Source organism: Rhincodon typus, chromosome 22 (assembly GCF_021869965.1).
Source record: "Rhincodon typus isolate 14 chromosome 22, sRhiTyp1.1, whole genome shotgun sequence".
NCBI classification, from domain to species: domain Eukaryota; kingdom Metazoa; phylum Chordata; class Chondrichthyes; order Orectolobiformes; family Rhincodontidae; genus Rhincodon; species Rhincodon typus.
Window position 1 is genome coordinate 5570947 of NC_063353.1, and position 10322 is coordinate 5581268.

Sequence of the window (10322 nt, forward strand, 5' to 3'; positions counted from 1 at the left end):
CGGAGGAAACCCGGAAGTGAGGCAATCCATCGCAACGGACCCCAGAGTTTAAAAACCAGGCGGGAAAACACACCGACGCTTCATCAGAGGCTGCACTGAGGATGTTACCCAGCACAGTAACGAAACATCTGCGGAACAACAAAACAGCTCGGCGAGCCAACCAACCTCAATTAATGAATTAAATTTGTATCCCAGCAGCCGCCATAATGGGATTTGAACCCATGTTCCCAGAGCCTGGGCCTCTGGATTACTGTCCCGTGACATTACTAAAATGTCACCATCTCCCCAAGCCAGCAGCTTGCCTCGGCGATGTTATTTCTTGGCATCAGCCTACGGATTTTAATAAAGTGAATTTTGCCCATAATGCAAAGGATTTACCACGCGTGGCCTCAGGGTTGCTTGGCCATTATTGTAACTGTTACACTTGGTTTAGCCATATGATGTAAATGCAGCTGTGACCTTGTATACCTTCAGCTTAGCTGGTGTAGGTGATGGTGCTGTCCTCTCTCTGCACTGAAGAACATTCCAAGATTACAAGACTAAAATATTGACAAAGTACTCTGTCACTAGGGACCTTTAACTTTACCTCAGAGATCACGGGGTTATTTACAATGTTCTGTATATACATATTTATGTGCTTATGTATGTATTATATATGCATATATAGGTAGGAATTGCAAGGCTCTGTCAAAATGTTGGTCATACAGGGCGAAGGGTTCCCAGCATTGGAGTTACAGCAGGAAAGCCGCACTGTCAGAAGTCCCTTCTTTCAGAGTGAGATTCCAAGCTGAAACCCCATCTGCCCCCATGCCAAATGTAAAAGATCTCAGGGTGTAATTTCGAAGAGGTGAACTGGCCAACAGGATGCCCCCTTTAACCAGCGTCACTGAAACAGATGGCGCAGTCATTTCTCTCACTGCTCAATGTGGGATCTTGCTGTGCGTACATTGACTGCTTGCTTCCCATGTTTCACAAGTGACTGCATTTTGTTAACTGTGAGGCAGGTTGGGCCATTGAGTAAATGCAAGTTCTATCCCCAGACTCTTCTCACGACCTGGGACTGAAGTGACTCAGCAGTCATGAAGGTAACAGGTAGGCTGCTCAAAAAATCTCAAAAGGGGCCATGTTTTGAAATAAACAGACCACACACAATGAGCAAGGGGGTTGTTTGCTTATTTCTAACAAATCATTGTCCAGGCAGTGTGTCCTTGCAGTTCCTGCCTTCTAATTATACATCAAAAATATTTCACACTGTAATAGTGTAATATTGTTGTGCAAGTTGTACTATTGATTATATACATGACCACAGAAGATGGGTGCGCAATAAAATGTTTTGTTGTCGAATCCTTTTTTCTCTTCGTAGCAACTTCAATATTCAGGGTGTCCAGGTGATTTGGAGTCCTATTAAAACGCAATTCTGCTTTCATAAAAGCAACAAATAACAGCTTTGTCACCTGTAAAGGGGCACCGTAAATGGGTATTTAGGTGCAGCGGTTTCTTTTGTCTTAATGAGGTGTGTTTATTTGCCTGTCTGAAGTTGGTTTGATTCCCGCTGGAGAGAGTTGACCTCCCAATCCAGGTTGACGCTCCAGTGTGGGATAAAGGGAGTTTGGTACCATTGGAGGTGCTGTCCTTCAGATGAGATGTCACACAGAAGCCCCATCTGCCCTGGCACGTTGATTCAGAGACTCTGTGGCATTACTTCATAGGAGACATCAATCCAGTGTCCTGTCCAATATTTACTCCTCAATCAATGGATTATCTGGTCATTATCACATTACTGTCTGTGGGAGCTACGTGTGCACATGTTGGTTGATACACTTCCCGCACTACAACAGTGGCTGTTCTTCGTTAGCTTAAGTATTATGCAATTTTCTGAGGTTTGTGAAAGGTGCCACATAAATGCAAGTCTTTTTCAAGCACAGTATGTACAAGCAGGAGAGAAGAAAACTCTGTTCCGTGGAGTATGGGGTAATATGCCATAGTGTTATAGAGTTGTACAGCACGGAAACAGACCCTTCGGTTCAACTCGTCCAAGCTGACCAAATATCCTAAATTATTCTAGTCCCATTTGCCAGCATTTGGCCCATATCCCTCTAAACCCTTCCTAGTCACGTACCCATCAAATGCCTTTTAAATATTGTAATTGTACTCGCCTCCACCACTTCCTCTGGCAGCTCATTGCATACATGAGTCACCCTCTGTGTGAAAACATTGCCCCTCAGGTCCCTTTTAAATCCTGCCCCTCTCACCTTAAACCTATGCCCTCTAGTTTTGGACTCCCCCACCCTGGGCAAAAAAACCTTGACTGTGCACCCTATCCAAGCCCCTCATGATTTTATAAACCTCTATATGGTCACCCCTCAGCCTCCAACACTCTGGGGAAAATAGCCCCAGCCTATTCAGCCTTTCCCTTTAGCTCAAACCCTCCAACCCCAGTAACATCCTTGTAAATCTTTTCTGAACCCTTTCCGTGGTCTGTGTTGATCTTAACGTTCAACCACAGTTTTGTCAAGTGCAGTGCGGGTTTCGTACAGGACAATTGTACATAGCACATAGACAAGTACAGCACAGGAACAGGCCATTCGGCCCACAATGTTGCGTCGAACATGACACCAAATTAAACTAATCCCTTCTGCCTGCCCATGATCCATATCCCTCCATTCCTTGCTTATTCATGTGGCTATCTAAAAGCCCCTGAAATGCCCCTATCATGTCTGCCTCCACTACTCCCCTTGGCAGCACATTCCAGACTCCTAGCACTCTCAGTGTAAAAACACTTGCCCCTCACCTCTCCTTTGAACTTACCCCCTCTCACCATAAATGCACGCCTCCCAATATTAGACATTTCAACTCTGGGAAAATGATTCTGACTGTCAACCATATCTGTGCCTCTCATAATGTTATAGACTTCCGTAAGGTCTCCCTTCAGCCTTCGCCACTCCAGAGAAAACAGCACTAGTGTGTCCAGAGATAGCAAGAACTGCAGATGCTGGAGTCAGTGATAACACAGTGTGGAACTGGAGGAACACAGCAGGCCTGGCAGCACCAGAGAAGCAGGAAAGTCGAAGTTTCGGGTCGGGACCCTTCAGAAATGAAGCGGGGGAAGGGAGCTCAGACATAGAGAGACGAGGGATGGCACTGGTGAAGGTAGGTGGGATGGTGATAGGTGATTGCAGGTAGGGGATTGGTCAGTGGGAAGGGTGGGGATGGGTAGGTGGGAGAAAAGATGGACAGGTTGTGTCAGGTCAAGGAAGTGGGGATGAGAGGGAAGGTTGGACGTGGGATGAGGCCAGGGGTGGGGAGATTTTAAAACTGGTGAATTCCATGTTTAGGCCATTGGGCTGTAGGCTGCCAAGGCGTAATATGCGGGTGGTGTCATTGTGACACTGGAGGAGGCCCAGGATTGACATGTCACCAGGGAGTGGGGTGGTGTGGGGGTGTGGATCGAGTTAAAATGGTTGGCAACCGGAAGGTGTTGTCGTTTGTCGCGTACAGAGCACATCCCTGTACACTTGTATCCCCCATGTGGAGAACAAAGAAAATTACAGCACAGGAACAGGCCCTTAGGCCCTCCAAGCCTGCACTGATCCAGATCCTCTATCTAAACCTGTTGCCTATTTTCCAAGGATCTGTATCCCTCTGCTCCCTGCCCATTCATGTATCTGTCTAGATACATCTTAAATGACACCATCGTGCCCGCCTCTACCACCTCCGCTGGCAACGTGTTCCAGGCACCCACCACCCTCTGTGTAAAGAACTTTCCACACATATCTCCCTTAAACTTTCCCCTCTCACCTTGAAATTGTGACCCCTAGTAATTGACTCCCCCACTCTGGGAAAAAGCTTCTTGCTATCCACCCTGTCTATACCTCTCATGATTTTGTAGACCTCAATCAGGTCCCCCCTCAACCTCCGTCTTTCTAATGTAAATAATCCTAATCTACTCAACGTCTCTTCATAGCTAGCACCCTCCATACCAGGTAACATCCTGGTGAACCTCCTCTGCACCCTCTCCAAAGCATCCACATCCTTTTGGTAATGTGGCGACCAGAACTGGACGCAGTATTCCAAATGTGGTCGAACCAAAGTCCTATACAACTGTAACATGACCTGCCAAGTCTTGTACTCAATACCCTGTCCAATGAATGAAAGCATGCCGTATGCCTTCTTGACCACTCTATCGACATGCGTTGTCACCTTCAGGGTACAATAGACCTGAACACCCAGATCTCTCTGTGCATCAATTTTCCCCAGGGCTTTTCCATTTACCGTATAGTTCGCTCTTGAACTGGATCTTCCAAAATGCATCAAAATGCCCTCTGCTTCTTCCTCTCCCACAGGCCTGACCAGTCCCCCTCCACTGACACCCTCATCTGCTGAACCAAACTCATCCTTACCCTTAACAACTTCTCCTTCAACTCCTCCCACTTCCAACAGACGAAGGGGATGGCCATGGGAACCCGCATGGGCCCAAGCTATGCCTGCCTCTTTGTAGGATACGTGGAACAGTCCCCCTTCCGTAGCTACACTGGCCCTAAACCCCACCTCTTCCTCTGTTACATTGATGACTATATTGGCGGCGCCTCGTGCTCCCATGTGATTTTGCTTTCTGTCCAGTTTGTACTTAGATATTGTAACTTTAAAGATGTAAATACATAAATAGATGTATTTTAATTATCCCATGAGGAGCTTCAACAGTTCATCAACTTTACTAACACCTTACACCCAATCTCAAGTTCATCTGGACGATCTCCGATGCCTCTCTCTCCTTCCTGGACCTCTCCATCTCCATCTCTGGTGACCACCTCAAAACTGATATCTATTTCAAGCCCATCGACTCTCACAGCTACCTAGACTACAACACCTTTCACCCACCTTCCTGCAAGAATGTGATCCCCTACTCCCAATTCCTCCGCCTCCGCCATATCAGCTCCCAAGATGGGGCGTTCCACTCCCGCACATCCCAGATGTCCTCCTATTTCAAGGACCGTAACTTATTCCCTCCGGTGATCGAAAATACCCTCAACCACATCTTTTGCGTTTCCTGCATCTTTGCCCTCACATCCCCTCCCTCCAACAAAATAAAGACAGAATCCCCCTTGTCCTCACATGCAACCCCATCAACCTCCGCATCCAGCGTATCATTCTCCGCCACTTCCGCCACCTACAATCCGTCCCCACAACGAAAGAGATATTTCCCTCCCCACCCCTATCTGCCTTCCGTAGGGACCGCTAACTCTGTGACTCCCTTGTCCGTTCCACGTTCATCACTAGCCCCACCCCCCCCCGGCACCTTTCACTGCACCCACAGGAAGTGCTACACCTGCCCCTACACCTTCCCCCTCTCCCCCATCCAGGCCCAAAACAAACCTTCCATATCAGACAGGGGTTCACCTGCACATCTGTCAACTTGGTCTACTGTATCCGCTGCTCCCGATGTGGCCTCCTCTACATTGGTGAGACAAGCATAGACTCAGACCCCTCTGTATGCGACAAACGACAACACCTTCCAGTCATGAATCACTTCAACTCTCCCTCCCACTCCCTGGGCAACATGTCCATCCTGGGCCTCCTCCAGTGTCACAATGACGCCACCTGCATATTATGCCTCAGGAGCCTACAACCCAGTGGCCTAAACTTGGAATTCACCAGCCTTAAAATCTCCCCACCCCCGGCCTCATCCCATGTCCAACTCTCCCTCTCATCCCCGCCTCCTTGACCTGACACAACCTGTCCATCTTCTCTCCCACCTATCTGCTCCTCCCACCTCACTGACCAATCCCCATCACTCTTTACCTGCACTCATCTATCACCACCCGACCCAGCTTCACCAGCCCCACCCTGCCTCTCTCTATTCATTTCCCATCTCCCTTCCCCCTCCCCATTCCTGAAGAAGGGTCCCAACCCGAAACGTCAACTTTCCTGCTCCTCTGATGCTGCCTGGCCTGCTGTGTTCCTCCAGCTCCACACTGTGTTACCCCTAGTGTGTCCAGCCTCTCCTTATAGCTCATGCCCTCTAATCTAGGCAGCAACCTGGTAAACCTCTTCTGCACCCTCTCCAAAGTCTCCACATCCTTCCTGCAATGTGGCGACCAGAATTGAACGCAATTGTAAAGAAGGAAAATTTTGTACCTCCCTGACAAGGCTGCTTTTAGCAAGGGGTAAAAAAGAGGAAGGAGTCTTTAGCCCAGCTATTCCTCTGTAACAGCTTGTGTCACCACTTACATTGAGAGCCTCTGAACCTGCCTACATGCCATAGAAATGTTCCCTTTGTTTGAATTAAGGCTGTAATGAGGCCAGAAGCTGAGTGACCCTGGCAGAACCCAAACTGAGTATCAGTGAGCAGATCACTGCTGCTGATTATTTGCCTCTTCTGTTTATGTTTGATACCACTCAGTGGCTTCTTTAGCCATTTCAGAGGGGATTTAAGAGTGAATCACATTACTGCTGGTCTGGAGTCATGGGTAAGGCTAACAGATTTGGCTCCTGACAGGAATTCGTGAACCAGTCGGAACTTCACAAAAATCTAGCAGCTCCATGTCACTGTGGAGAATCTGGGAGTTGTGTCATGAGTAACACATCACCTGATTCCTCAAGACCTTTCCACCATCTACAAGGCATAAGTCAGGAGTGTGCTGGAGTACTCTGAACTTCACAGGACGAGCGTGTTAGTAACGTCACCATTCCGAATCCCACCGTAGTGGCTCGTGAAATTTGAATGCAAAAAAATTCTGGATTTAACTCCAATGAAACTAGTGTTGATTGTTCAAAAAATAACCCCATCTGGTTCATTAACGCCTTACCGGGTATGGCCTAGATGTGACTCCAGCCCCTCAGCAATGTGGGTGTAATTGGTCTCTGTTATATTAACATGTTACAAAGCTTAATGGACTACTCAGTATTGGCTAAGACAATGACCATCCTGAACCAAGCCTGTGGATTCTTCAAAGTCCTCCTTATTGTTAATGTTTGACACAAAATCGGGAGAGTTGTCTCATAGACTAGACGAGCAACAACTTAGTCCCACCCAGGGAACTATAGCTTTACAGATACCATCCCAGACGCCAGCATCACCATCCTTGGCAAGTTTCTACTCCACTGGCAGGGCTGACCCAGCAGACTTGGTGGCACAGTGGTATACAGTCAGGAGGGAGTTACCCTGGCAGTTCTCAACATTGACCCTGGATTCCATGAATTCATAGAAATCCTACAGTGTGGGAGCAGGCCATTCAGCCCATTGGTCCACACTGACTCTCCAAACAGTATCCACCCACCTCCTCTACCCTACCCCTGTGACTCTGTCTAATTCTCTTACCCTGCACATCCCTGGACACTAAAAGTAATTTAGCCTAACCTGCTCATCTTTGGACTGCGGGAGGAAACTGGAGCACCAGGAGGAAATCCACGCAGACACAGGGACAATGTGCAAACTCCCCACAGACAGTCGGAGGGTGGAATTGAACCCGTTCCCTGGCACCGTGGTACAGCAGTGCCAACCACTGAGCCACTGTGCTGTCACGTGGCATCAGGTCAAACATAAACGAGAAAGTGTCCTGTCACTACCATGTTCTACCCCACCCCCCCTCATCTGATGAATCAATGCTCCTCCATGTTGAACACCACTTGGAGGAATCACTGAGGGTAGCAAGGGCACAGAATGTGGGCGATTTCAATGTCCACCATAAGGAGTGTCTCAGTAGCCCGATCACTTACTGTTCTGGCTGAGTCACAAAGGACATAGCTGCTAGACTAGATCTGTAGCAATTGGGGAGGGAACCAAAAAAAAGGGGGTTAAAAACTAACCTAGTCTCAATCTAGCACCAGGCGTGCCTTAAATGAGGTGTCACCCTGGTGAAGTTACAACACATGGCTACTTGCATACCAAATAGCACAAGCAGTGTACAATAAACAGAGCTAAGCAATACTTCATAAAACTAATCAGATTTCACCTCTGCAGTCCTACTGCATCTGGTCATGAATAATGTTGGACAGTTAGGCAACTAACAAGGGTTAAACATCCCTAACATTCTTAGCTTGACTGGGATGGGGGGGTGGGGGGTGGGGGGCTTGGTGAGCCAAGGATGTCAATGTAAAAAACAAGCACAATAACTTTCAGCCAGAAATGCTGAATGGCTGATCCATCTTAACCTCCTCCAGAGGTCCTCAGCATCACAGCAGACAGGTTTTAGCCAATTTGACTCAATCTACATAATGTCAAGAAACAGTTGGAGGCACTATATACTGCACACGTCCTAACAATATTCTGGCAATAGTACTGAAGACCTCTCCTCCAGAACTTGCCATTCCCGTAGCCAAGCAGTTCCAATACAGTTTGCAGTACTGGCATCTACCTGACTATGTGGAAAATTGCTGATGTACATCCTAGAACAGAATATCAGTACTGTAACAACAAGAGCAGGTAAGAGACTAGGAATCTTGAAACGAGTAACTCACCTCCTGACTCCCCAAAGCTTATCCTTCATCTAAAAGGCATAGGAATGTGATGGAATACTCCCTCACTCGTCTGGGTGGACTGAAGCTCCTAAAATACTCAAGAAGCTTGACACCATCCAGGACAAAGCAGCCCGCTTGATTAGCACCACATCCGCTCCACAAACATTCACTCCCTCCACTACTGACGCTCAATTGCAGCAGTATGTTTCATACACATGATACACTGTAAGAAGTTCAACAAAAATCCTTAGACAGTACCTTCCGAATCCGCAATCACTTCCACTTCCATCTAAAAGGGCAGCAGATACATGGGGACCCCACTATTTGCAAGTCCCCTTTGAAGCCACGCACTGTCCTGACTGTTTCCCTATGAATCTATGGGTCTATCCACACCAACAGATTGCAACGGTTCAAGAAGATAGCTCACCACCACCTTCTCAAGGCCAACTAGGACTGGGCAATAAATGCTGGCCCAGCTAGCGATGCCCTCGCCCATGAGTAGATAAGAAATTAAAAAAGGTCTTGTCATGTTACTGGGCTGGTGCACTGGAAATCAAGCCCCACTATTCTCAGATTCATTACAAATTTGAAAAGATTACGTCAACATATCCAAATTGCCCGATTTGCCTGACTGAAGAACTCAGACTAAAAGAAAACACTTACTGTGTTCCTGGACTTAACAAAATAAACTGTTTATTACCAACAAAGTGTCTTTAACCATAGGCAATTGGGAAATATCAGTTGGTAATTTACAACTCTACATCATAAAGTCCACTCCACTTTAACACCCTCCCCCCTTCACAAATTGACCAACACAAAGACAGACAAGACATGGATATTGGATATTCAGGTGAAAACCCAAAGGAAATCAGGTAAACATAGTCCAATAGCACTAGGCTGGACCTCAAGATTCATTGAGTTGCTTTCTTTCTATTCCTTTTAATTCTTTGCCGTTCACACAAAGTTGTTTACATGTCGAGGCTCTCATTTACTGATTGAGAATTCATTCTTTCACTGTTTTTGAATGTGTTTTTTTCCTTCATTTGGGGGATTTACAAAAGGTGAGTGGAAAACAGCTAGGACACCTTCTGCTACCTCCAGAAAAGACACAGAGAGAGAGAGAAAGAGAGAGAGAGACACATACATAGTTTAGGCTTTCTGTTTACAGGTTGGGTGGTTCTCTCCTGAACTGACACCACACAAGCCATGGCCACTTTGTCAGGAACCAATCAGGACATTGTTGTAAAGCAGTTTCCTTTTAGTTCAGACCCATCACCTCTGGTATCTGCTTATGCTCTCACAGTTCCAGAAAAATACAACATTACAATGTGCTCCGTTAACATGATCTTTAAAGTTTCAGCCACCTCTTTTGCTTGAGTGTTTTGAAGTAGTATCTTCCTTTTTAATCCACACTCCAAACAAACAGGAAATAAAAATATGTGGTCTTTCCAGGCAGCACTGTTGGAGTGCATCAGAATTTCTGAACAGTTTCCATTCCCTTCTGCTGTTGTCATGACTTGCTTGGCACTGGACATCAAGCCCCATTATTCTCGGGAATCTTTACAAAAGTTGGATGTTATTTTGACAGGTACTCAAAGTCCCCAAACAACTTAATTTTCAGACCCAGGTTGATTAAAAGCATGGACCAGGTCTCTGCACTTGACAAGAATCACTATTTATTACAGATTATTGGATTAAACTAAATTAAGTAAAATCTGCAAAGTAAACTTCTAAACCGGTAATAAATTCCCTACACACAGATACACACACAAATACACACACACGCACAGACAGACACACACACAGACACACACAGACACACACACACACAGACACACACACACACAGACACACACACACACACA